General features: G+C 43.6%; 2 long non-coding RNA genes across 2 annotated transcripts; one reads left to right on the top strand and one right to left on the bottom strand.

Annotated features, from left to right (window-relative positions):
- Positions 1 to 1,500: 1,500 nt before the first annotated feature.
- Positions 1,501 to 7,820, bottom strand: LOC125704601 (uncharacterized). Its single transcript, XR_007381190.1, has 3 exons — positions 7,680 to 7,820; positions 6,976 to 7,040; positions 1,501 to 1,607 (listed from the first exon to the last, which is right to left on the bottom strand). It is a non-coding gene; the product is annotated as an uncharacterized LOC125704601 (long non-coding RNA).
- Positions 7,821 to 19,426: 11,606 nt separating this feature from the next.
- On the top strand, positions 19,427 to 20,183 carry LOC125704600 (uncharacterized). The gene is made up of 3 exons (XR_007381189.1): positions 19,427 to 19,521; positions 19,645 to 19,751; positions 20,115 to 20,183. It is a non-coding gene; the product is annotated as an uncharacterized LOC125704600 (long non-coding RNA).
- The last annotated feature ends 2,403 nt before the right edge of the window (positions 20,184 to 22,586 follow it).

Here is a 22,586-nt window from a genome sequence, read left to right on the forward strand (position 1 = left end):
CCAAAATGTCATAGTGCAACTACAAATTATATTAATATTTAAAAATGTCAAACCTTTTAAAACTTGAATAAAGCTTTTTTCATGAATGTTTCACAGACCCAGAAACACAATATTTTAATTTGTTAGAATTATTGTTTTGGTCACGGTCCTTGTTAAAGACTAAATAATTGAATCCATCCTTACTTTTCTGCTCTCTGGTGCCTTTTGTGTGCATAAATCCCATCACCCCTGGTGGATGGGACGTGTCGCATTTTGATTTTATTTATTTTTCCTTTCAAGGTCTGGCTGACGGGGGACAGAGCAGGAACTGCAGCGAGCTTCAGATGCCTTTTAACGCAGGATCCCTGTTGAGTTTAATTAAAACTCATGGGGCTACAGTTCTTATATCCTGGCAAATATTATCCTAAGTCACGTCATTAGGGGCCTTCTGTTTGAGGTAGGGGTGTCACAAGGCAGATGTACATAACATATCTAAACAATGGATGTGTCCCTTTCCCTGTCCAGAGGGATGTAAGAGGCGTTTTTCTCTTACGTATACCTTAAAGAAAAAGTACTAATCCCTTCTTGTTTCATGTCATGAAACAATCTTTCGCTTCTTTGAAACACTCACTCAGAGCTGGCCAATTTCCCACAGAAAATGCAGGCAAACGACAGCTGTGGATTACTTATGGATTTATTTCTTTACGTGTTTGCTTTATAGAATTTTGTTGTTTGAGACTTAAATGTACATCTAATAGTTTACTGAATTCTACAGCCAATAAGGACAGGTAAAAGTTTATCTTCTGCATCCACAAACACATAAACAGCAGTACAGCCAACTTCCTTTTGACTAAAATACCAAGAAAGAAAAAAAAAATTTACAGTTGAGTTACACTTTCTGTGAATGCCATATGTACAATCTATGAACACATTCATAACACATTATAATGAATTCACAAAGCATTATCGAAATGTCTAAATAATTATATAAAGACTTAACACATTATAGCCATGTTTATTACGCATTATAAATGCTTTATGAAGCTCTCATTTATAATGCAGTATAGATGCCTTCATAGTGCATTAAAATGGTCAGTATAACAATTAAGGTTTCTTTGTACTGCATTATGAAGGTATCTGCAGGTATGCCTTATAGACGACAACTTCGAAAAGCATTCGTAAGTTCTATTTAACCAGACAACAGATTTTGGATACATACATTTGAATGTTAATTTCTGCATACATACAGATGCAATTCAGAAAACATTTTCAAAGGTAAGCAACACACTGCTAACTTAATATTTAAATTTTTAAAATCACCTTTGTATTAGATCTGCAATAAAAAAAAACTGAAAGTGGCAATAGACGAACAATGACAAACGACTCGTTCAAAATCAAAAGTCATGCTCTAGGGATTAATGTCTATGAGTGTTGAAATGACAGGAAAAAATGCAATTATGAAGAGAATCCGAGAGTCTCTTAGCCACGGCTGATAGTGACCCAGGGCTAATGATGGCAGGGTAGAGCACAGAGGCACGACGCTGCAGAAGATGTCGAGGTTGGTGAACGTCCACCCAGGCTGAAGGTCTGGCCAGTGCTGGCTCTCTGCCATCTCGGGTTCAGACAACCTGAATGCAGTAAGACGTGTAAAATATATGTTAATTTATCTATATTTGAAGTGCTTATCCAGGACATCCTGCAGCGTATCCCAGATAGTAGAGGACATGAGGGAGGGGAACACCCAGTCAGAGAGCCAGCCAATCACAGGGCACACACACTCACACACTGCGGGCAATCGAGAGACACCAATTAGCCTGACTGCACGCGGTTAGACTGTGGACGGATTCTGGAGTTCCCAGGGGAGAGAGGGAGGTCATGCAAACTCTGCGCATGCAGAATGATGCTGGGATTCGAACCCAGAATCCAGGCCGAAATCCTGTCCACTAAACAACCCCAAAAGTATCTACAATATAGCAATTCTGACTTAAAAATAATTGTTAGCTAATAAAAACTTTTAAAAAACACATTGCTTTTTATATATATTTGCAAATGTAAACTAATTTTGACAAATTACACATTACAGGCAGCATATGAGGATGTTTTCAAAATCTCAGAGAAAAGGCACATTTAATTATGCAAAGATCATACTCATAAATGTCTTTCACACTGGCTTTTATTAACTCGGAGTAAGGAAGCTTTCAACAGGGTACCTCCAGTTTGTCTGAATGCTTTAATAATCCACCGGGAGACAGTTGGCTGCCAAAAGTAATTATCTGTAAGTGAGAAATCATGCCAACATGGCTTCACGCTACGGTGAAGAACAAAGATCAGCAGAGCTCCAGTGTTACATATCAGCTCAGGTTCTGTGTAAAGGCCAGATGGTCACTCTCTAAATTACAATCCTGAAATATATTTCTTCTTTCGAGGTATCAGCTTCACCCAAGGCTGACGTATAATTTGAGAATGGAATTTCAAGAAGGCCTTTATTTTTCTTTTTTTTTTGTAGGAGGGAGGGCGTGAACACCCTAGGTAAAGCCTGCTATTTCACGAATGATGTAGATCAGTATTATATTGTGCGCAGGTCATATAAACATCGCACTATGCATTTGTACCCTTGTATCCAGCCCGCGTGTGATATTGTCCTCCGTTTCGCACTTTAAGTTCTGTGAAAACTCACTGACTGTTTGCGCATCACGTCGCGGTCCTGGAGAACTTTATTTCATGCCATAGTACACCTGAATATGGAAGGCGTGACCAATAAAGTCAACTTGACTTGACTTTTACTTCTCCTCTGGTCTACAGAAAAGTAATCACTCCACAAACCTGGTGAAATGAACTTGTCTCCAGTTTTAACCCAAAGTAATTAGACAGCTACTAATAATTTATGAAGCAGAACGGCAATAATAATTTTAGTCAACCTTCTTGTGTTCTGAGGAAGCCTCGACATTCTCCCACACATGGACCCGTCAGAAGTCTGAGCCTCGCTCTGTCACTTTCCGCGCTGAAATACGCCGATTCGCGACCCTGGAGGAATTCTCATACTGTTCCTCCTTCCGACTCACTCAGCTAATTAATGAGATAATCAGAAATGCGGGTACGTTGTTATTGTCTTAAGAAGGCTCTCATGGGACTCTTCCTTTCGCAGTTCCTCTTGTTGTAACTCGAAGCCTCAACAGGCGTTGACACACGTAGACGCCGGAGAATGAAAAACCAGTAACAAGAGGCAAGGAATTCACGCTCCTTCTTTATTAAACTCAGTTTCGAATGCAGGAAAGACGTAATCGCTTGAATATAGCTCAAGGCTACCAATTAAATGCTAACATTCCCAGTAGTAATATATTCAAAGCAGGAACTCTTCAGGTCTTTGAAGGCAGCCCATGCCAGCGTGCCATCTTCACTCAATGACATTATCGTCTGATTTACATTCAAGGCTAGATTCCATAGGCCAACCTGTCGGAGTGGGTGAAGTGCTCCGATTGTGTTATGGTGGCAGAACTGTCCCCAAGTGAGAGGACCTTAAAGAAAACCACACGATAATGAAGGTCTGCCCTAGCTCTGTCCTTTCACAGGAATACAGGTGAATCTAAAGTGGAGCTGGGAAACGTCCTACCTCGATAGGCGTTTTGCACAAAAAAAAAATTACCAAAAAAACTGTCATGTATAGCCTTCAGGTAACTTTTATGATCTTGGACAAAAAAAGTTGCTCAGATAAAAAATCAACATGAAAGACTGAGAGATAGTCAAGTCAATAATTACGAAGTTTTTTTTTTTTTTTTTTTTTTAAATGGCTAACACGGCACACATAATGAAGCCAATGGTAATTGGATTGAATACATCCGGGAGCCACGGATTAAATCTGAGGAGGGAGAGTAACATAATGCATTTAAATGAGGGCACCGGCAAGTTTATTGCGTGCCACCACAACCGAACGGAGTACCTATTCAGGACACGCCGGATGTGTGGGAAAATTACAAACGGCCGAGCTGTCTGCAATAACGCAAAGTGTGGAAATAAGACGGATGCCGCCCGGTAAGGACGTCACGTTCCGGAGCCCCGGCTGCCTGCAAAAACAGGACAGAGCGAGCGCTAAATGTTATCCATACACACATCGTTCAAACCCGTTTTTGTTCTCCGGGAAGATCGGAGACTTAAATGATTTATGATTTATCGGAGTTCCCTTTTCCTTACAGATATGTGCTTTTTTTTACTATCAACAATTTCATGCATGAGATCAGATAATTTTGTTAATTGCTATTCATGCAAAATACCTCAAATCGGCTTACACTGGGACCTGACAGGCTGCGCGGTTTAAGCGTAATTATTTCAAAAAGCGGGGATGACAACGTGATGGCATTTGCATATCCCTCCTTCTCAAACGCTTGGGGAACAAAAGACGCCTAGCGCGGGGTAATGAAGGTTGTTCAATGTGAATTTTAAACGTCTGCCTTCAATACAGCACAACACAAAAAAGTGCCATTTTCAAAGGCAAATATGGACTTTGATGTCAACATTCAGAGGTGATGCGAGAAATGTTAGATATTATTCATCATCTTCAGTCTTTGGCACTAGATATTAAACCCAGAGCCACAAACTAAAGTAAGCTTCGATAGCACATAACTTTCAGTTAACCTCAAATAATTCTTAAATAATTATAACAACAATAAAAAAAATCCATGATTCTTGATTTTTTTTTTTTTGTTTATTTCAAAAGAAATATTAAATTCAGTCCTCCTTTTATCCCCTGCAGGGATTAAGGAAAAGAACTGTAAAAGCAATGTCAACACATAATTGTATGTTTACAGTGTATAATCATTTTTGAAATGCAGTATTTAATATATTATTGATATCAAACAAGGTCTTTGATTTGCAACGAGATCAGCAGGGATTGTTGCACAGCACTGCTCATTATGAAATTGCCAGATATCGCATGTTTATTGTTTAACACGCCAAAAAAGACTCTTAAGAGGCAAGTTGCGGGGAAAGATGGCAAAAGTTTTAGCTTTGCTCATCTTCATTTCAACAGGAAATTGGGTCATTGTTTCCCAGCAAACCTAATGCCTAGTGAAATATGCATGTGGAGATATGTCATCCTTTCCAGCCTGTGACCGTCTGTGCACAAAACACCCTCTGAAAAGGGGGGAAAAAAATGATAAATGGATATAGACTTTATACCCGAAGGACCGGTTGACAGTTGTTTCCCTGAAGCAGAGATCGAAAGGTTAGGGGTGTCGTTAGCAGACCGTGTAGAAGGATTCACCTGTTGTGTTTTATTAAGAGTAAAAGCGCCAGGTGACCTATGTGAATGCATGAGGACGAGCTGCCAATTGTCACCAGGCCGCTGTGGGGGTCCACACCCAGACGGGGGTGTCCATGTCCAAGCAGAGGGCCTCTTCTGAAGGGCGGCTTGTCAGAGGTGCATCTCGCTGAAGAAACTGCGATCTGACACCTTTATCCAGTGAACCTGAAATGCTTCGGCTTCCATCCCGGTACCATCCAGGGCCGTTTGTATCAAAGAGGAACAAAAGACGAAGATCCAGGTTGACAGATTGTACCGGACGGGAGCGAAATCGTAAGAGACACACGATCACAAGTCCGCATTAAGGCTTCGGGAAATTAAGCTTGGTTTCCCATTTGCACCAGTACGAGGTTATGCTGGGACGTCTTGCTTTGTATATTCAGTCTTGCTCTCTTTTCTGACACGAGCAACATGTAGAGGTGAGATCAAAGCCGGGGGTGAGAGCACAGGGTCAGCCACTAAGCACCTCCAGAGCATATTTTTGGGGATCAAGGAACTTGCTCAAGGGCAAACAACCATGAAGACCTAATACACTAAGCCACACACTGCCGCTTTCTTATATACATTTGTTATATACATTGATATATATTTCCCCGACACACAGAGAGGCAATTCTAATGAATTTATCACATACTGGCATCGACTTCCATTTGTGTGCATTGATTCGGAGGCTCGGATCTCGCCGATGTTAACGTCTATTTCGGGCGTCATGTCATGTCTCACTTTGCAAGGGACACTTGCCGGCCTGAGATTCCTCGCCATGCATAATTGAAACAGTAGGAGCGGCACAGCCAGCCTGCATGCGGGCGAATTACGCTTCTTAAACACGTTCACTCATTTCTCTGACTGGTGATGTGCTCCGCTTTGGAGACGGATGAGGCTTTTGCAGGACGGGGCTTCAGATCGGATTAAAACGGACTTATGTTCAGGCGACGGCAAAAGGGGGAAAAAACTAGGACGTTTCTAGTAAGTTGGTAAGTTACCGTTCGCATTGCTGCCGGTGAAAACTGGGAAAGAAACGCGACCGTCTGATTGGAGGTCTTCCCAGCCTGTTATCCATCGATCTGCGACGCGGCGATGTAGGAATGACAGCGAGATCAGTGAACCCCGGCCTGATTCTCCTGCCTTTTTATAAGCGAACGTCTGAAGTGTTTCCTTGGTGATGTGGCTCCGTCGCCATATCGATCCAGACGCTTCCTTCGTTACTCTTGGAAAAAAAGGGGGCCAGCATGGGGTTAGCTATTGAGCTGAGGTTAATTATCAGTTCACCAGCCAGCCGGGCTGGATTTGCTAGATGCTGTATCTTTCTTATATCTTTCAATGGAAGATATCGTTTAATGTTTACGGTCCCTAACGAGAAAGATCCAGGCAAGGTGGTTTTATTAGGCTTGCTGCTTGCAGGTACAGGGTCTGTTGTTGCCCCTTACTGTCACCTATCGACCATTTTAGGTTTATGTTTTAAGGAAGACTATGTGAGGTCTAAGAATAATAAACTCTGCGATTGATTTTTTTTTTGTTTGTTCCATTCAGTCCATGCACAGTTGTGCTTTTAAAACTGAAGTCTGACAGAAATGTTCTTAAGAAGAGCACCGAAAACCAACAGAATGAGTTTCGAAGGAAGCCGCCGCCAGCGTCCTTAACGTAAACCAGAAGTACAGCTTCATACGACGGACAGCTGTGGTACGTCTGAAGTAACTTACCTGCCATCTTGTCACTGGCTGTGTTGTCAGGGGCAACCAGGGGTCCAGCCTTCAGAGACGTCCAGCTACAGGCCATAACCACACGAAATCACACATTACATTCTCTACAGCTGGACCCAGCGATGGATTTTACCCTCGCTTCCGTAATCACCGCCTATAATCTCCAAAGAATTACCTGAGAATTTTCTGAAAACAATTAGCAAAATTACAGAAAAAAGCTACTTCAAAGTTCAATATGAATTATTCAGTTTTTTTTTTTCCTGTTCCCATTCCCAGGGAAAAACAGAATATATTAATAATTTCAATATATTATAAGAAACACATTTATTCCGCTCCCTGAAGGAAGTGACACGGTGGCAGTCAATGGGAAATTACAGACTGGAGACAAAACAGCATCTTTTCCTTTGCCCAAAGTTACTACAACATAAACAGGCTAAAGCAGGTAAATATAAAATAAATGACATTGTATAACATCATATTTTTTTTATTTGTGCCCTTGGTTATAAAAAAAAGGCACATTGGGATGCTGATTTAAAAAAAAAAAATGTAGAGAAACAGAATTATTAATAATGCAGGTGAGATGACCTTGGCCCATAAATATGTGGCCCCGACACCCGAGTGTGAGAGCCATATGTCTGTGCTGATTGGGCCCCACGCTGACTCTCGGTCCGGCCCCTAACCCTAAACCACAGCAGAGGCCTCACCTGAGTCCCGGCTTCTCCTTGCTGACGTCGTCGTCGATGAGGAAAAAGCACATTGATCACGGCGGACTGTTGGTATTACACTCAGATACACACTCCGAGATTGAGGGGAATTACGTCTGCCCTTTACACAACACATTTATGGATTGTACCTATAATTTAAATGATTAAAAATGCGTTTAGTGGGCGGTACGGCAGATGGATGTGTAGCTGTGTCATCCCTGCTCCCCCCCCCCCCCCCCCAGCCTCAGGAGCTTGACTCCCTACCCCAAGTGTCCTTATTTATTCTTTAATTAATTACTTAAGCATTTATTTTAGGTATGGATTTATCGTCTGTTTACTTACATTATCCTTTGTTATGTTTATTTCTACCTGAAACGACGCTTTGTTTGCCATTCGAACAAATACTTCTTTCGTTTTGGCAAACCCTATCTCACTCCCTTCTTGTATTCCCTTCTGTGCTCACGGACAAAGAAATGTCCCCCTACATGAATCCATAATGGTCCGTATTATTTTATCTACCCGTGTGTATGCAGCCTGCATGTTCTCCTGCATCTTTGTCGGGACCCAGATATTCCACTTGTCCAAAAACGCACGGGTAGGTGAGAATGTGGCCTTAAATTTCCCACAGTGTGTGACTGCCTGCCCTGCGATGGACTGACTGCCCTCCACGGTGTCCCCCTTGTCTTGTGCCCTGAGCTTTCCTGGGATTGGCTCCAGGAACCTTGTACTGGATACAAGGTTACAGAAAGCGGGTGGATAAATGTTGCTTAAAAAGAAACATAGAAACTGAAACACTGGATTTAAGCCGGAAGAATCACGTACGTTACCGTTGCTCCTTGATTTCTGTTAATTGGAACATCAGACATTTCTAACCTTTTTTCGCTTTTCTTTCTGTAGCCGTCAACAGAGAACAATAACATAAATGAAGCAGACACACTTTGTAAGCGTATTAAGCGACGATCGCCCATATCTCTGAGGCCTCATTTGCATCACACAGGCCTGCAGATGAACAAACACACAAAGGCTTTTGTTACGCATTTGTAGTCATTAGGGATGTTTGTAGGCACGGCGAGTATGAAAGGTGTGTACAATGCAGGTATCAAAGGGCCACAGTCATCAGGCAGATTAGTGGAGTCTGCCGATCAAGCCGCCCTGAAAACGCTTTGGTATATCCTGGGCGGGGATGCTAGCAACACAAACGCTTACAGTTGAGGCCTAAGGTTTACCCCTTTGAAGGTTAGTCATTTAATTCAGTATGCTTGCTTTGATCTGGTGCATCACTGCCGCACAACAGGTATGTCCCATGTGCCAAGCTCACAGGAACCTCAGCTGGATTGCCATGGCAATTCCTCGCCGTCTGTGAACGCAGCACAGAAACGTCACCTGCTAAAACCCGTGCTCAGGGGACAGAGCTGAGAGTATCTGCTTGTACGGAAGCAATAAATTAGTCATTCAAATATTGACATGACACAGACCAACACACACAAATAGCGTATCAAGCTTAAGAAAAGCTTATAAGGTATTATAACCTCATGAACACCTTATAAAAGCGGTTATGAAGTTTTTTAGGTCTTGGTGTGAATCTGAGTTTCAAAGCGGCAGACTAAGCCAGTGGTTGCTGAGGATTGATATTATCCACCGTACTGCAAGCGTAACATGGGAAAGGCCTCAGCAGATCCGTTAGCGCTCATCTCTCATGTAGCTCTGCGAGGACAAACCGTGACCCATCGGCTTCAAGGCCAGCGGTTGACATTCTCTGTAGTCTCATTGATGGTCTCGGCTGTGAACTCCCAGGCGGTTCTCCACCATGAAGGGTGGGTGGCTAACAAAGGGCTTCGCTAAAGTCCACCGCCTACTTTGAAGTTCCGGGGTTGTGTACCTTCATCTGTATGCGGAGTTTAAAGCTCAGCGTTCACGGAAACTGCTCAAGGATAATTCACTCTCCCGTTGTCCTTTGGTACTCTTCAGTGGATTGACTTGTCACAAAGGTCTTTTGAGCCGACGTTTCCGCTTCCTTGATGACGGCGTCATCTCTGACAGACACGGTGCCTGTGGCCCTTCTTCCCTCGCATGCACTTGACCTTCCATCGCTTCCTCTGCAAGTGTCCCAACCTGTTATCATGTTGCCTACTGATGCCCATGCAGCAGCTGGGAGCCACTCACTGTCTCCTCAGCCCTCACAGCCCCGGGGGTTCCAAGAAGTCCAGGAGAACATCTCTGCATGCAGCATCCACTGTGAAATCTGCTGCTTCAGGGTCTCACTGTAAGGCTGAGATGTAGGACAGCTTATGGAATTTGTCGCCCTTTGGAGCAACTATGAATCTTAAGTTAGGAGTTTTTAACCTTTCAGAAACCAGGAACCCTGAAATGAAAGCAGAGCACAACCAGGGATCCCCTATCGAATAAAAGTATTAGTAATAGTTAACCCACAGTTTGCATTTGCTAGCAGGAAATACAGTCTCACTTTCTGAAACAACATGCTTGGAGTGTTAAAATCCATCCAGCCATCGACGACTCCTTGTCCAGTAGATAGAGTAGTCAGGCTGTGAACTTGTGTTTATCCTAGAGAATAAGGTCTGGTACACCCTTGACATGATGTCGCAATAAAGTACAGTCCCCTAGAAACTCTCATTCTCTTATAACCTCTTATGGTTACCTTGCTGACACTACATTTTTTTAAGTAATTGGCAGAAGGTCATCATTTACCTGTAACTTTACAGCCTGTATCAAATGTGGATGCATAACTCCACAGTGGCAACTGGGTGTGAGATGGAGAGATGCATCTTTTCTGACTGTTTTTTCCCCCAAATCCTCTGCGAACAAAAGCTGCAAATGTGATCTGATGCCGGGAAATCGAAAATCAATATTTAATAGTTTTAGTGCCCTTCAAATTATACTTCACTAACCCACCAAGGACCCACATGGAATTGGGGGCAGAGGAGTAAGAAGAAGAGAGCAAGATGAAATGAGGAAGGCATGTGAGAATGCGTGATCATTGTCCATACGAGGTCCCTCAAGATCATCACTGAGATCCCAAAGGGATCGTCAGGAACACCTGCGGCCCCAACAAAAGAAGCATGCCCTGATCATCAGATCACTGCAACCGTAGAGCGGGAATCCACATAATCAGCATCCACGTGCATCTCATAGACTTCGTAGATCTCACAGATCATGGCGATGAAGGTGATGAAGGAGAGCAATACCGAACATTTGCTGCAAGCGGCTCGCCCATCACAGCCAAGTAATAGCGTAACACTACATTAAATAAACCGTACAGTATCAACATGGGGGAATACGCCCTTGCACTTCTTTACAAATCCATCTCACAAAAGATTACACACAACACAAGAAGGCATGGCTTTAAGTAAACGTATGGGGAACATGTGACCAAAATCTCACCGCAGTCAATCCTAAATAGGGCACGGAAAACACACCGCTCTTATCCTTTATTTATTATTTATGTTTACGAAAATCCCACGGCTACTGTCCTCTATGGCCTTAAAATATAACAAAACATAATCTTCTCTGGGAGAGGAAATTGAAAGCGGAGAAAGAAAGCATATAGGCGGCCCCACTGTTCCGTCTTGCTTGTTCCGTCCTTTGTTGCTCAAAGCAGTCAATTAGCAAGCATGGCTGGGGGAGAAGTGACACCGGCGGACGCTCGTGGTCGCGTTTGTGATTCGCACTGGCGTGTATCCAAGGCGATGCCTCTGACGCACGGCGGGGCGCCTGGGCTTTAAACGCCGGCAGCCCATTGCCGTTACAACCACAGGAGCGCCCATTTACCCTCCCCGCCAGGACCCCTGCCTTCCAGTAACACAATACCGCGTGGGGGGGCTCCTTTGTGTTATTTTCTGTTTACTCGGTCGACGGTGGTGCCGGTGGGTGGGGGGGGAGTCATTCTGCTCAGGTTTGATCTGCTTTCTGAAGCTTTCTGTCGTCTGTTGTTTTATCTCCCTCTCTTCCCAGTAAACCTACATAATTCATCGGCGGCGATACCCCCCCTGCGCTTCGCCCTAATGAAGCTGAGTTCACCTGGAAGAAGTTTCAACCAGAAATTAGCTAACCCTTCTGTCTAATTACAGCGAGAGGTCACATGTTCACGTGGGTGCTGCCCTGGTGACCCACCCGCGTTAGGGGTATGCACCCCCCCACACACACCTTCGCTTTTTACATCCATTGACAGGGAGGATTTATATAAAACGCAAAACAGCTGCAAACAATTATTCTCAGTCTCACCATTGTGATGCCCGAAATGTGATTCATTTTATCATTACGACTGATGTCCTTAGGATATGAAATTCAATTGCGGTGATACATCAACACCAGCATCCTTCACACGGCCTTTTCATTTTTTTTTCCAAAAGTAACAATTAGCCTAGCTAACATCGTAGCATGTAAATGATACCGAAAGTTAAGACAATGTTTCATTCCCTGAAGTATTTCAAAACTAAGATTGCAGATTCAATTTAAGTTGCTTTCCTGCGCATGGGTGGGTGGAGCGATGACTCTGAGGCTAGGGACCGGGACTATACTGGTGACCGGAAGGTTGCCGGTTCGAATGCTGTGATTGCCCGGAGTGATTCCACTCTGTTGGGCCCTTGAATAAGACCCTTAATCTGCAATTTCTTCAACCTGCATATGATGTTAACCTACATCCAGCCCTGCAAGCAGGTCCTCCAACTTGGAGGGGAAATGTGGGGGTTGGTGTTCTATTCAAAATAGTGTGGCGCAGAAGCGTCACTACACTCGGGTTCTCATTGTGTCGGTGGGGGCAGCGATGTGCGTTTCCTAGCCTGCATACATTTCTGAGGAACCCGCAGAACCCGCAGAAGGTTTCCATGTGTCTTTCACACCCAAACATTATTCATTCAGACAGGAGTCAGCTTTTCATGTTTGGCTATCGAACGTAGCTCGTCTCCTAAAGATCTCTATGCCACCTTACCGTCTGGATGGAGTGGGACACTGCGCCCCTTTGCCTGGGTGCCATGCACTTGTTTTCTTTAATACTAACAGTCGTCGTTAATTTCAAGTACAGCAGGGAGCACAGCAACGCAGCAATGCAGATCCAGGCGTACATTACTAGTGATACTAATTATCTGCTGCCAGCAATTTCAATGCAAATTGAGAGTTTGATTATATACTTTGTGCGCACGTGGGTGTGCATGCACAGGTTTTGTCATATTAATGGGGACTTTTGAGAAAATTTCTCCGCAAAAACAGGGAACCTGAAAAACAGACATTAAGTGCTAAAATTCTCACTTTCGTCCAACTTCTAGTCCTGCCAGAAAACTGCTACAGATCAATAACTGCACTGAAACCAGACTCCCACAAAAACAGCAAGTTGTGTGTCCGTCCGTGTGTGTATGTTTTTTTTTTGTTTTAACCGTCAGATATAGATTAATACCGAACACATTCCTTAGCTCTTTGCGAATCCGTGAATATGGCACATGAATAAACACACCATTCCTCTTTATTTCAAATCATCCTGAAGCTCATGGCCAAATCCTAACAACACAAAGCTCTATGGGACTCAACAAGGACAACAGATTGTAACCCCCCCAATAAAAAAAACCGGTAAATAAAACCTTCTGGACCCCCTTAAATGGGTGAAGACCTTAACCCAGACCCCCCCCCCCCCCCCCCCCATGACGTCTGTGACGAAGTCAAAGCTCTGGTGACCCTATGATGATACAATCGGGAATCGACAGAATGCAGAGAAATGACCAAATTAAAATATCTTAAGACAAAAGCTCCTCGAGGCTGTGAAGAGCTTCTCATTCCACTTGCCAGTATGTCCGTCGTGGGGGGGTCTGGAGCCTATGGGCACAAGGCAGGGAACAACCCAGGATGGGGCACCGACCCACCACAGTACGCACCCACCCACAACTCACACACACCTACGGGCAATTAGGCAGCTCTTATGCTGTGCTCCATTCCAACTCATAGCCCGGATTCTTAGTCGGAAATTTCAGCTGTAACACCCCTGAAGTCAGAATACCGACCCGTGAGCTCGGAGGAATATAACAAAACCCCGAGCTCAGGATCCAAGATGGCGGCACCTTTTAGCAACATAAATGAAAATTGTAGTTTTGTGCTCTTTTTTTAGCACTTATGCGTTATTTGTGTCTCATTAAATCAGTCGTACACACTGTGCTGTCCAACCGCCATCTGTTGGACTATGCAAAATACCGCATAATGTGCTGATATCCAGTGATATTGCTAACAATGGCTAACAATTAAATAAGTGGGGCCCGTTTCATTGTACTCCAGGCTACACGTAAGTAAACAAAGGTAACAGGGTAAAGGCCCTGTACACTGAGGTGAATTAAATCCGACAAGTTGTCCGGCTAAGCAAGAAATCTTGCTTATTGAAATAGGTCCCTTGTATTGTTAAATGGCTTTCCGGCTTGCTGTACTGGAACGCGTTTGACTTGTGCCTGACGCCATTCCCAGCTCCGAGTTCCAACCTCCGAGGTGAATGGAACGCAGCATCGTTAACTTGTGTGGACTGTGGAGGGTTAACTGGAGTACCTGGAGGAAACCCCATAACGACAGGGGGAGAACATCCAAACTCCACACACATGCAGCCCAGGCGGAGACTCGAACCCGGGTCCCAGAGGTGTGAGATAAGAGACCAGTGTGCCACCTCAAGGTTTAAAAGAGAACTGCTGAATATTCTTTTTTTGCCATTAGTTCATTTTAACAATGGAATTGATTAATTCTGAGTGATACTGTAACGTGACTTGATTTGCAAGGTCTTTAACTTGGCCACTATTTTACACTCACAATATGCAACTGTAGTTCACAGTTAATGTACTTTATTCACCATTTTACATTTATAACATGCATACTGTAGTTCGCTTACTGTACCCAGTATTTTAAATGCATAATCTACATACCACAGTTCCCAGTTACTGCAATTTACCCACTATATCGTTCCCATGAGACCTATACTGTAGCATATTCTTACAATTTCCAGCTTTTATCTACGCTATATTCACCCTGCCAGTAAGATTGCCACAGCAGATATTTCACTCTAGAGGTCAATCACAATAAATTAAAGAATAAATCTGCAGTCTACATAATAAATCTCAGCCCACTACGTTATAACGTCGTCGGGCTCATCCCTTGTCGCCCTGTATTAATTATTTCAGAACTCGCAGGTGCAAATAGTAATGTTTACTCAATCCTCCATTGTATTAATTAAGCGGAGTTTCTGCAAAATGCATAAATCATGAACAGGCAGAGATAAGATGAGGGTATCAGGGCGTATCAAGGCAAACACTCCGAAGAATAAGAGACGTCTTGCTCTTGACCTCATTCTCTACTTGTTACCTTTGGAGACCCACATAAAATCACAGGCTGGCATGAGGAGACTCAGGACCGGCCCTGTTTTACCTACAGAGCTTAACAAAGCCAGTGCAGGCTGTGCTGACTGCCCCACACCGAAAGCATATAAATCACAGTCTTTCGGCCCCATGTCAGGATAATAACCTCCTGACATTCAACACCTAGTCCTCAAAGCTACTCAAGAAAAGTCTGGAAACTAACAAGAGAGCAGCCCAGTAACGGAAACACTCTATAAACAGCATATTTAATTATTTTTTTTTCATTATTATTATTTCATGTACTATGGAGTGTGGCACTGTACTAATTCACTGTGTTTGAGGCCTGTTTTGCTATACGCTCTTTATGGCTTAAGTCACTTAATGCCTAGAAAATGCACTGAAATCTAAAAACATACATGTGAATGTAAACAAGAATCCAATGTGCACGAGGAGTATTTGCCTAGCTAATTAGATGACTTTCCGTTAAATGAAATGCATTAGTTTAATTTATTTTTTTTCACGCACCTGGGGAAAACTCGACCTCCATCTCTACATGATCTCCATAATGCAGTGTTTACTTTCTGAGGCGCGTGGCGCATTTGGGAACTTTGCGTGAAATGGGGGGGGGGGTGCGGGCGGGGGGGGGGGGGGCGGTGTTGGCAGCGTTTGAAGTGCGTGAGTGCGGACGTGTTAACGAGAGAGTGGATCGGCTGCTGCGGATGATCGTAGAAATTATATATATATATATATATATATATATATATATACATATATAACGGCAAGGAGAATCGTGTGTGAATCGGCGAATGATAGCGATGCACATCTGATTTAAAATTTACGCGCGATTAGCTGAGATGGTGCAACACAAGCAAACGAACGGGCTAAAGTGTAAGCGAGAGAAACTCCGGAGCTCTGTGACTGCACATCAAAGTGGACGAGCCTGCAGCCTGTCCGCTGGGGTCATTGTTATTCAGCACAATGAACAGCCTAGTTTCAGGGGGGCTGTAGATTTTATGATTGAGCGTTTGAAGGCCAGGATTATGAACGATTCCTGCTCGTCTAAGAAACTGCTGCTTTGTGTAGCAGGAGACCGATAACAACGTGTGTGCAGATTGCATTGGCGTTTTAATTTTTTTTTGTTATCATTTTTTATTTGCATTTGTAATCATTCACATTCTTCACCGATGGCTCGGACGTTATCACATCGCTGAGGTTTTTACGAGCGCTATGTGGTCGAAAAAGGGGTCGCTGTCGTCGGAAAAGCCCAAGTGAGCTGAAAAGCTATATGCTGGGAGAATGAAACGTTTGTCACGATGCCTGGATTTTTTAGCACAGGATATACAGCGTTTAATGCGATAAACACCTCGTTTACGCAAGACGGTAGCATAAATACATGCAAATAGATGATGCACCTAGACGGCAGCTTTTAATTATCACTAAACAGCAACAGCATGAGGGAACGTGTCTTGATTTATACCGGCATCTTACCTACTTCTGCAAGTGCAGATATGGAAATGTTCTCGTTTCTGAATTCACCTTCTTCTCAAATTCATCATCACTTTCAGTAACACGTAAGTCTGATCCTAGGTGTCAAACCCATTTTTGTTGCCATTTTTGTTCTGGATCATAATGGAATATATGTTAAATATCTCACAAGACGTGCGGCAAGTACTGTTAAGAAATGTCACTTAATATTTGGGGCCGGGAATCGGCAAGTTTAAGACAATGTGCCAATGATCGGAAGGTCATCTGTTTGAATCCCAAGGTCAGCAGAGTGATTTTACCATTGGGACCCACGGGCCCCTTTACCCCCCCGACTGCTCCAGGGACTGTTTGACCCTGAAATTTCAATTGGATGAAAGCACCAGCTAAATGAAATCTAATATCGTGTTAATTTGCCGAAGGAATGCAATGACAGGTTTTTAGGAACAATCCACATGTCAGGCGAGCAAAGAGACAGCTAGGATTAAAAGGGAGGAGAAGGTACATATACACACATACATCTGAACAGTACCCCCCCCCCCACACACACACACACACACACAAAGATTTACGGCCAACACACATCACCCTGACCCCACCCTCGGCCCATGGGGACAGATCTGCAGCAAACACAAATATTTGCAGCCAGTAGCTTTACAGTACTGCTAAAACGCCCCTCCAGGTCCATTATGACGAGGTGTATTTGCCTCTTTCTTTATACATCATAGAAGCCAAGTTCCTACAGAGATCTTATGTACTCAGCGCTCACACCTGAGGCAGCCATGGAGCGCGATTTGTCACCCAAAAGGCCGTAGGTCCTGTTCTCCACAGGGGCTGTGATGTTCTGCCCCTGAGCGAGGTGCTTACCTGAATTGCTTCAGAGAGGGAGGGAAATCAATCTTAAAAAGTGACTCCCAAGCAACTGCCTAATATCAAAAGCAATAAAGAGATCTTGCGAAATAATAGAAACCAATCGCTTGAAAAGTATGGTTTAGTCTTAGTCGCACTCTGGCTGGGAACGGAGGCGATGCAGAATTCATAACGCACAAACCACATTATGATTAGCTGTCAAGCTCCGAAATCCAGGACAAAAAGGCCAGCGTTCTGATTTGCATTTTTTTTCTTCCCAAGGATAAAAGAGGATGATGGAAGGGAAAAAAATTACCTTCCGATGAGAAACACTGCATGGAATTGTAATTACTCTCAGGAAATGTGTTTCTAGAGCCTTCCACAGTGACCCCTCACATATCTCACATTGCATGAGTGTTTAAGACCAAAGAGGCTTGGTGGGTTTAGAAGGTAAACTCCAGACAACTGCAGGTGGAAAGACCTCCCAGCGAACATGCTGGAATGTTCCGCCATGTGCAGCCAGGAAGATTAATTGAGATCATATTAATTTTCGATATGAGGCACTCGAGAATTTGCATGCGCACCAATTACATTCAGATCCAGATATAGTGCGCCAAGAAAGTAGGCCTTTGAGCAATTAAAAAGATTACTGATAACGCAGGGGTGCGTAATTCCACACTATGCTAGAAACTGCCACAAGTCGCATTGGAAACAAGATTTCGGAAGGGGGTTTGTGGGGACATGCGCGTGTAATGTTTCGTCGTAATAAGGTAAAATTTTAGTCATTTCATTCAGACTTTTTTTGCATATCCAGGATAGTGTGACACTCTGAATCCATTTTTGGTAGCAGTTCATGAAAAGTAACACTGAAAATGTTTATTTTTTTTCTCTTTTTATCCTGGGTTTGGACTAATAAGTAAATAAAACGCGAGGATAAAAACACAGCCGCGCACTTGAGACATATTTACAGGCACGTTGCAATCACCCCTTTGGAAAGTTAATGCTGTTACCTGCACGCGCTTCTCTAAGGACGGGGATTGGCAAAGCACGCGCTATTCTTCGTGTGCACCCGCATAAAGAAAAAGGGGGACTTGTGTGACGCGGCTGCCATGTACGAGCTTATGAATTGAAAAGCTGTGCATGAAAATGAAACGGCTCATTAGCGTTTACAAGCTCAAATCAGCGTGTTTGAACGCTACCTTTCATCTGTCGTGGTTCACGTAGCCCCGGGTTCGATCAGGGAACCTCGCCGTCTCCCCAGCACGGGATCCCCGGGGACTCCCTCTGCGCGCGGCTGGGCTTCGTGCAGCCCAGTCTGACCAGGGGGCGTGGCCGCTGGCGGACTGCGCGCAACCGCTGTGCAAAGTCTAAGTGCGCTGCTGTAAATTACTAATAAAGATGCATAATAATATAGGGCGAATTTTCAGCAGAAGAAGTAGAAATTTTTAGCATTAATCCATATGTATTATAGTAATTCAACGTTTCGTTTAGGTTACATTTTACATTTATGGTTTAAGAGTGAATGCCGAAAGTTAATCCGCCTTTCATCGTTTATTAATTTTTAATTTATATTTTCCCCAAGGTTCTGTGAAAATGCAGCTGTGCTGATTATGCTTAAATATGAAGATACGTGTGAACTGTAAAGGTGATGTTGCTTTAAACTCATTCAAACTTCAAATGAAAATGACTGGATGAGTGAAATAATACAGTATGGTATAGTATAGTATAGTATAGTACAGTATAGTATGGGATAGTATATATGGATTGTTTTGGGGGTCGCCTAGGACTGAATTGAGAAAAACTGAAGTATAGTAACATAGAGGGTCATAGTGAGAATGCAGTTTAATCAGAGTTGGAAATTGCTAGCTGCTACAATAACGGTCTGCCCAGCCTGTAAGAAGCCCTTAAGTATCATCTCTTGAATCATCCTTTTGTCTAAACAGAATTGATTAATTTATTATTAAGGCCTACTAGAAGGAATGGCTCTGATTCTGCATGTATTTCAGGAAAACAGAGAGCAGACTGTGTGTTGGTGACAGGACCCCTGAGGTTTGACCTCTGGGGAAGTGCTCTGCAGCCTTCACCAGTGAAGTGAGCATCGGCCTCCACAATAAAGGACACAGCGCCTTCACCAGTGCCCCCGTCGCTTGGATGGAAACGCTGCTGAAACAAAGACTGGGGTAAAAAAAAATAAATCAATAGAGCACTGAAATATGTCAGTAGAAATGTTTGTTCTACATAGACTTGAAATGATGAAGATGATGAAATCAGGTTCAAACCTAAACCAGTTTCCATCGTTGTAGGTGCAGCTGATTCAGCTGAAAATATCAGTGCAAGGAGAGAAACATTTTCAAGGACCGGAGGAGCTTTTCCACAGTATAAATCCGCACTATTCCTGATTTGAAATCAGGTCTGATTATGCAATCAGAATGCGACATTGATATCAGGGCATATATCTGTACAGTGCATCTAGATGTCACATGACACAGTGGCAACGTTTTTCTACCTCACGATACATACCTGCATGTGCCCATCTACATTCCTCCCTCAAAGAAATGGGATAGGACACACATTTAGGCCAAATGCGCATCTCCGTGCTATTTAAATTTGAGGAATTAACATATTAGTCATATATATAATTATATATATATGTAAAATGTCATAATAAAATTCCATTTGGTGGGAGATGTTTATAATGCAATACATGGCATTTATGTATTCTATAAACATGTTGTTTACTTTCCGTGTTTTTTTTTTATTATTGCCCCCGCAGGCTTCGCAGTTTAGCGCTGAGCACCAATTAAGCCTTTCAGAGGTTACAAAGCCAGAAGACCTACACTGGAAGACCCTTTAAACTTATTATATTATATATATTATTATTTCATATTATAAAAAGCACATGTTGACTTTTATGTGGTGGGATTTTATCTTCTAAGGGAAGAATAAAATACTAATTTGCTTTTAACGAAGAGTGGCAAATCATTTATTTAAAATTATTGAACCGACGACCCGCTAAAATGGATCGTGTAGCTACATCGACGCAGGTGTCACTGCCTGTGTGGAATCGCCCGTGGCCGTGGTCTGACCCTTTCCATGATGCCACCTGGGAATTTAATTTAAGTAGAAAAAAATCTGCCATAAAGCCCAGCACTGCCCCCGGTGATTGATTTTTTTAACACCGTGCTTTTGCGTTACGGGTTTCAGGTCTAACAGGCTGTCCTGAAGTGTGCAACAAGTCAGCGCTAATTACGGCTGCCGTGCTTGCGCTCGACAAAGGTCAGCCGCACCCTGGTTGAGGCCCATTATGGATTTATCATTTCTCCATCTTACGCTACGATCAATGCTACGCACTCTAGTGAGTCGCACGCTGTCAGGGCCTAGCTGAAAAACGTACACACACTAGACCAGGAATGATTACAATGCAACATGAAAGAAGAAAGATTATCGGAAGTAGAAACTCATCTCCAGCCTGCCCCCTCCCTCATATCCTGCTCTTTTTGGAAAAGGTTCCCAGTTCACTATGTTCCTGTACTGACTTAGCAGTTGGATGGATGGATGGATGGATGGATGGATGGATGGATGGATGGATGGATGGGTAATACGTATTACTTTTCAACCGATCACAAATCTTTGCATCGTCAGTTAAAACACACTGAAGTAGATATTAACTTTACACTATACGGTTTTCGGCCCTGTGTATCTCTCAATTGATGTTGGCCAAGAGCAGCATCTCAGCGGCAGATAAATGTGGTTACGGCGTGAGGCGCTCCTGGGAAATGCTGGGCCGTCGGCCAGGCTACCTATATCTGGCAGCATAAGCTAACTGTGTGACACACCTACCGTGTTCCAAGGATTATTGCAGAGCTTCCTTTCCTTAGCCCATTTCCAGTGCTCCAACTGAACAGAAACCGTATGAGGAAAAGCAGTGTAGTGACCACTAAGAAGGACAGGGGGCAGTACACTCACTTCGTGATGTTCATAGGTCATGATTTGCTCCTGTCCTTCTTGTACTCTTGCACGTGCTTCCTCTCTTAACATTGGACCCGGGACCAAAAGGAATCTAATCTCTGACCAATCGTATTAGCCCGTGCGGATTCTTTTCCTTGGCCTCTGCACAGGATGGGACAGGATGTCTCTCCCAACTTCATTTTTCATAATTTACAGCTCATTCCTAATGAAAATAACTCTTCATTTATCTAAAGAAAGGGAAACTATTACGGAACATTTCTCAGGACTGGGGTCTTCAGCATAATTCAGTTTCATCACTACTGGTAATTGGGTGAAAGTGTTACACTGCCATCTGCTGGCAGGGACCGGAGGTCATCAGCCTCATCCGCCTCATGACAGCAGCTGCAGAGGCAGTGAAGGATAAATGTGTGTTCGCAGGAATTAAGCTGATATTTAGGTGCATGCGTGTGTGGTGTGCGCAGGTGCGTGCACGTGTAATGGAAGCACCATTTCATATTTCACAGCGTGCTTTCACACCGTTGCATTACAGAAGGAGAGAAGCTCGAGAGTGGGCACGGGATTCGATATACCCTGTCTCAGCTGTGAAAACAGAGGCTGCCTGTTGTTGCTCGAATCATGATTATTGTGATAAAATGTCAGGCACCCGCGTCAAATAGGAAGTCCAATAATGACAGCTGTATATATAGTGTCTTTTGCACACAGTCCTGCGTCACTGGGCTGAAATGAAAGCAGAGTCAATGTACGTCCAGAAAGAAAGACAGCAGATTCCTCGACTGATTTGTGATTTACGTTGCTAGTCCTTAACATTTAACTTTCAAGAAGATAATTATTAGTGCCTTAAGATGAACTCTGCGATGTTCAGCTGTTTCATTCTTATTGTGTCAGGCTGTCAAGATTCGAAAAAGCATTTTGGTCCAGTAAATAAACTAAATGTACTAGTTGTCAGTTATTTAAATGCTTAAACCACGATTATTTTACAGTGCATTAAGGATTCAGTATCAGTAGCTGGAGTGTGTGTGTGTGTGTGTGTGTGTGTGTGTGTGTGTGTGTGTGCACGCGCATGTCTGTGTGTTCCCACTTCTGCCCATTTCCCTCGCTGGACCGCTGCTAGAGATTGGCCACCCCCCAGCGTTCCCATGACCCCTGATAGGCTCCGCCCCTCATCCTGGCTGAGTTCAGCTGAAAGTCACTCTTCCACCATTAGGGACGGTCTCCAGCTCACATGCAGCAAATCTGAGCTAAACAGCACGGCCGTGCTTCACCCTCCCGCTTTGGG

The sequence above is a fragment of the Brienomyrus brachyistius genome, chromosome 12 (assembly GCF_023856365.1).
Source record: "Brienomyrus brachyistius isolate T26 chromosome 12, BBRACH_0.4, whole genome shotgun sequence".
Classification (NCBI taxonomy): domain Eukaryota; kingdom Metazoa; phylum Chordata; class Actinopteri; order Osteoglossiformes; family Mormyridae; genus Brienomyrus; species Brienomyrus brachyistius.